General features: G+C 43.6%; 1 non-coding gene across 1 annotated transcript; it reads left to right on the top strand.

Moving 5' to 3' along the window:
• Positions 1-2,933: 2,933 nt before the first annotated feature.
• On the top strand, positions 2,934-3,005 carry TRNAE-UUC (transfer RNA glutamic acid (anticodon UUC)). The gene has a single exon. It is a non-coding gene; the product is annotated as a tRNA-Glu (tRNA).
• Positions 3,006-5,932: the final 2,927 nt, after the last annotated feature.

A 5,932-nucleotide genomic window follows, 5' to 3' on the forward strand; every position in this document is an offset into this window, starting at 1 on the left:
TATAGTTCCCCATGCTGTACAGTAGGACTTTATTGTTTTATTGGTCCTACATATACCAGTTTGCATCTGCTAATCCCAAATTCTCAACCCAAACCTCTCCCACCCTCTTCCCCCTTGGCAGCCACCCGTCTATTCTCTATGTCCCTGATTCTATTTCTGTTTCATAGATTCAATGCAGATTCACTTGCATTGTCATATCTTTTGACTGACCTTTCTGCTCTTTTATAAGGACCCTTGTGATTACATTGGAACCACCTGAATAAACCAAGATAATTTTGTCTCAATATCCTTAACTTAATCACATCTTCAACGTCACTTTTTATCATGTTAAGTACCAGGGATTATTAAGTACCAGTTGCAAGTTCCAGGGATTATTAACCAGCTTACTACATTCTGTCTGGCTCTCAAAGATTTATGTCTGTCCCCCATGCAATGTGCATTCACTCCATCCCAAGATCCCCCAAAGTCTCAACTCATTACAGCATCAGCTCAAGTTCAAAATTTCATCTAAATCTCATCAGCTCAGAAGTCCCATATGTCATCATTTAAAAAGGGTATGAATGAGATTTTGAGTATGACTTATCCTGGGACAAAATTCCTCGCTATCCATGAACCTGTGATTGTGGTGAGGATTAAATGAGTTCATACATAAAAATTCAGGAAATAAGAGGACTTCTGTGGTGGTTCAGTGGTTAAGAATCTGCCTTCCAATGTGGGTTTGATCTCTAGCCAGGGAAGTAAGATCCCACATGCCTCAGGGCAACTACTGAGCCACAACTGCTCAGCCCACGTGCTGCAACAAAAGATCCCCACATGCCTCAATGAAGATCACACATGCCACAACTAAGACCCAAGGCGATCAAATAAATATATAGTTTAAAAAACAGCCTTTTAAAAAAATTCTAGAAATAAACTATCTGCTACTAAAATATGCCGTTTCCTAAAACAGGAACAGGATAACAGTTACAGACATTTCAGTTAAAAAGGAGAAAAGGGACTTCCTTTGTGGTCCAGTGGCTAAGACTCTGGCTCCCAATGCAGGGGACCCAGGCTCAACCCCTGGTCAGGGAACTAGATCCTAAATGCTTCAACTAAAAGATCCTGCATGCTTCAATAAGATCTAAGATTCTGCATGCCGCAACTAAGACTTGGTACAGCCAAATAAGTAAATAAATACATAGTTTTTAAAAGTCTCTGGGCTTTTCTTCAGGAAGGGAGGACAAAATAAACTTATGGGCTTGCTAATCTAATGTTCTGCTAATCTTGAAAAATATTGATTCTGATGAATTTTGGTATGAAGCAGAATTACAGTTAAACAAATTTAACTTAAAAACATTGAGAGGCAAAGTATCATATATTATATAATTTATATAAAACATCCAGATTAGCTAAATCTGGAGAAAAAAAAATACATTAGTGGTGGCTAAGCCCGACTGGGAGGGGCAGAAGTGTAGATAACTAAAAGGCACACAGGGTTTCTTTTTGAGGTGATGAAAGTATTCTGAAATTGGTCATAATGATGGTCGTACATAACATGAATATACTAAAGTCCATCCAATCATATACTTTAAATGGATGAATTATGTATGTGAGTTATATCTCAACAAAATCATTTAAAGACATTATAAATCAAGTATACCACAATAAAAATTTTTAACAAACTGTTTAAAAAATAAACCCTATGATGCTCTTTGCTGAATCTACCATGAGAAGACTATTTTCAGCAACCGAACTGTCGACATTCCAGAAAATGTCGACATCACTCTGGAGGGACACACTGTCATTGTGAAGGGCCCCAGAGAGATCCTGCAGACTGACAACAGCAGGATAGATCTCAGCCTCCTGGGAAGGAATAGGAAGGGACTCGGGTTAACAGTGGAACAGAGAGGAACCAGTTCCAGTTTACACAGTCTCTAGCCCAACACAGCACGTGATCAAGGGTGTTCCACTGGGCTTCCATCACAAGACAATGTCTGTGTGTGCTCACTTCCCCATCCGAGTCTTTATTCGAGAGAGCAGGTCTCGTTGAAATCTGAAATTTCTTAGATGAAAAATCTGCAGGGCTCCTATGAGGCCAGGGATTGCTTATTGGGTATCTCACGCCCTGAAAGTGATTTGCATTGACCTTACATCAAATTCATCTGCTTTGATCCAACAAGCCATACAGTTAAAAAATTAGGATATCAGAGACTTCCCTGGTGGTCCAGGCTAAGACTCCATGCTCCCAATGCAGGGGGCCCAGGTTCTATCCCTGGTCAGGGAACTAGATCCCACATGCCACAGCGAAGTTGAAAGATCCCATGTAGAATCCTGACCTAAGACCCGGCACAGACAAATAAATGCAAATAAATATTTTAAAAAATAATAAAAATAAGGATATCAGAAAGATCTGGATGTTACCTGTGAAAAAGAAACCAGTCATCAGGCTGGTGAATAAGATCTAAGAGTTGTCTAGCTATGGAAACAAGAAGATGCCAAATGATTCCCAGGACCTATTTGTGATATCTTTAAAATACAATGAAAATTGACCTTTATTTTTTATTTATTAAAAAAAATTTTATTATTACTATATTTGGGGGTGGGGGGGCACATTGTGTGGCATGTGGGATCTTAGTTCCCAGACCAGGGATCAAACCCATGCACCTTGCATTGGAAGCACAGAGTCTTAACCACTGAACAGCCAGAGAAGTCCTGAAACTTATCTATTGGAAAAAATAAAATAAAAGGGAAGTCTCACACGTGTGCTTTGATCAACTGAGTGTCCTGTGACTTGCTTGTTAGGCTCAAGGCTGTGTATGACCCTCCCAACTTTACATGGACCTTTTGTGGTGACGCATCTCAACACTAGGGGGAGCTTGTTCTATGATTTTCTGTTCTAAACATTAAAAAGTCTTCTGGATGATGTGCCGTCAACAATGGTAAATGTAGGGAACTCCCTGGTGGTCCAGTGGTTAGGACTTGGCACTTTCACTGCCAGGTCCCAGCTTCAATCCCTGGTCATGGAACTAAGATCCTGTGTGCATGTGTACATGCTGAGTTGTTTCAGTCGTGTCCAACTCTTTGCAACCGAATGGACTGTGGCCCACCAGGCTCTTCTGTCCATGGATTCTTCAGGCAGGAATACTGGAATGGGTTGCCGTGCCCTCCTTCAGGGGATCTTACTGACCCAGGGATCAAATCCATGTCTTATGTTTTCTGCATTGGCAGGCAGGTTCTTTACCACTAAGAGCCACCTGGGAAGCCCATAAGATCCTGCAAGCTGTGCCAGAAAAAAAAAGGACAAGGTAGTTTTGGGTGTGTTTCCTTGAGCAAGTCATTTCAGTTTGCCTCTCAATTAAGCTTCAGTTTCCTCATCTGTAGCAGAGAACAAATAAGTCCACTTTACAGTCTTCCAGAGCCCGTAAGAACCTCTTAGCAGAATGTCTGCTAGGAGTGGGGGGTGGGGGGAGGGTGTTCTGTCACTACTGCCATCAAGTGGTAGGAATCCAGGGAGCACTCTGAAGGCCCCAGAGCACCTTTACCCAAGCGATACCCTGTATGCTCTCACTTATGGGGTGAGGTCCATGTCACTGTGGTTATGAAAGGAGGATTGGCTGCCAGACTCACAGTTTGGCTCATGCCAGGCAGCCAGGCCTCCAGGTCAGGGCCCTGACTGCAAATGTGGTCGACAGCTGCTATCTCAGGAGGAAGTTTTGTCCCATCAGGAAACAAAAGAGCTGGTATCTGAGCCAAGCTTAGAAAGATGACCCAGAGAACGGGAGAAAGAACTATGCAGCCTCTAAGACAAGCCTGGGAAGGTATTTCTGGGGCCCAGGAGCAAGAATACCAGCATAAAAGTTACAGGGATGAACTGACTCCATGCTAGATCTGTTTCTTTTATTTTAACCTTTGCTTCTCATTGCTTTTGTTCAGTAAAAGGATACTGTCCATACATAATAGTTCCTCAGGGAACCCAGCCCCTCTGCCAGAATGCTAAACCAAAACACCTTTGTTCAGGACCCTGTCCACCTGTGGATGGCTACAGGAAGGAAGAAATTAACTATCCCCTCCCCAAGATTGGCCATTCCAGGAGATATCTGCAAGATTAATGGCCTTTTTACCTTAATCCTCCCCTCCCCCCACATTCTATAAAAGAGCCTGGCATCCAGACCATGATAAAGATGGTTATCATTAGTCTGCCATCTTGTCAGTCAGCTGGCTTTCTGTAAAGCTGTATTCCTTGTCTTGACACCTCTCTCTGTTAACTGGACTATTGTGTGGTGAGTAGAAAGAGCTTGGCCTCGGTAACAGAAAGGTGCTGAGGGATGGAGGAGATGCATAGAAAAGTTGCTTAGGGCAGACTTACAGTCAAATAGCGTCATGACTCCATGCTTCAGACATCCAATGAAGATGAATTAAAACACAAAAAGAGAAAAGATTCAGAAAGATCTAGTCAAGATGAAAATTAGTAAGACCTCTTTGTGAACCAGACACAAGCAGAGGTCGTCAAAGGGGAGAGGCGTGGGCCTGAGCTGGGTCCAGGGAGGGGCTGGTGGCTGGGCAATTTTCTTAAGCTTTCATGTGGAGTCAGTTCAGTTCAGTTCAGATGCTCGGTCGTGTACAACTCTTTGCGACCCAATAGACTGAAGCACCAGGCCTCCCTGTCCATCTTCAACTCCCAGACCTTACTCAACTCATGACCATTGAGTCGGTGATGCCATCCAACCATCTCATCCTCAGTCGTCCCCTTCTTCTCCCGCCTTCAATCCTTCCCAGCGTCAGGGTCTTTTCGAATGAGTCAGTTCATGTGGAGTAGTTGGGAGTAAAAACACCGGTGTGCACAGCCTCCTGGAGAGTGCCTGGGGAAGATGAACAGGGAAAGGGACAGGAAAGTCGAAAAGGGGAAGATGAACAGACTCTCCAGTCCCAGCGGTTCCATCTTGAGGAAACATCTGGAGAAAGTATCATGTGTGAGCCAAAGGTCAGGAGGCATGTGAGGAATGTGCTGACGGTAAAGTGAAAACGGGAAACCACCTAAATGCTCAAAGGAAAGGGTGAAATCAACATCTTTGTGTGGTATAATTCACACAATGGGATACTCTCCAGTCATTGAAATGGACAGAGCAGAGCCATACATGTCAGCATGGCTGGATCTGGCCAAAGCACGTGCCTAGCTGTGCCTGGCTTGCTAGGGCTGGGAGCGGGGGCTGCCTCTCCCAGGAATGCCAACGGAAGTGCTTCGTTATTCAGTCTACTGCAGGCATTCCTGAGAGGAGATAGACACGGTTGTTCTGGATTGTGAGATGTGTCAGGGGTAGATCAGGGAGAGGTGAGAAGGTGACCTGAAGGTGCTAACTTTTTTTAAAAAATGAATTACATATTTCTTTTTATTTATTTATTTACTGCATTGGGTCTTAGTTTCAGCATTCGGGATCTAGTTCCCTGAACAGGGATCGAACCCCCCTGCCTGGCCCCTGGCATTGGGACCATGGGATCCATTGGCCACTGGATCATCAGGGAAGTCTCAAGGGTGCTAACTTCTATCAGGTGCCTCAAGGAAGAAGTTACATGTTCCTTACTCCTCTGGTTTAGAACTAGTTTCTACTTTTTCCTTTCCGTAGGCTGGGTTTTGACGTCCCCAGGCCTTCCTTTTCTGTAGGTGCTAATGGAAAGCAGGTACTGAGTCTTGAGAATGTTGCAAGAGAAAAAAAATTCAGGAATTTCCTCTTTCTATAGCAACAGAGGATAGACACCCCTCCAGGTCATATAAAATTGATTTAAAGGCTCTTATCTGAATAAAGTGTAGAATTGAGACTACTTATGAAATGGCAGGGGAGTGTGTAATTTCCTCGGTTCTGTCTTGTCACAACAAAAATTTGAAGCGACATATGTTAAAGCCCTTGGACAGAATGTGTCTCAGCTCTCTGACAGATTGTGTTACAGCTCTCGGACA

This window comes from Giraffa tippelskirchi, chromosome 13, assembly GCF_054371585.1.
Source record: "Giraffa tippelskirchi isolate mGirTip1 chromosome 13, T2T-mGirTip1v1.2.pri, whole genome shotgun sequence".
Classification (NCBI taxonomy): domain Eukaryota; kingdom Metazoa; phylum Chordata; class Mammalia; order Artiodactyla; family Giraffidae; genus Giraffa; species Giraffa tippelskirchi.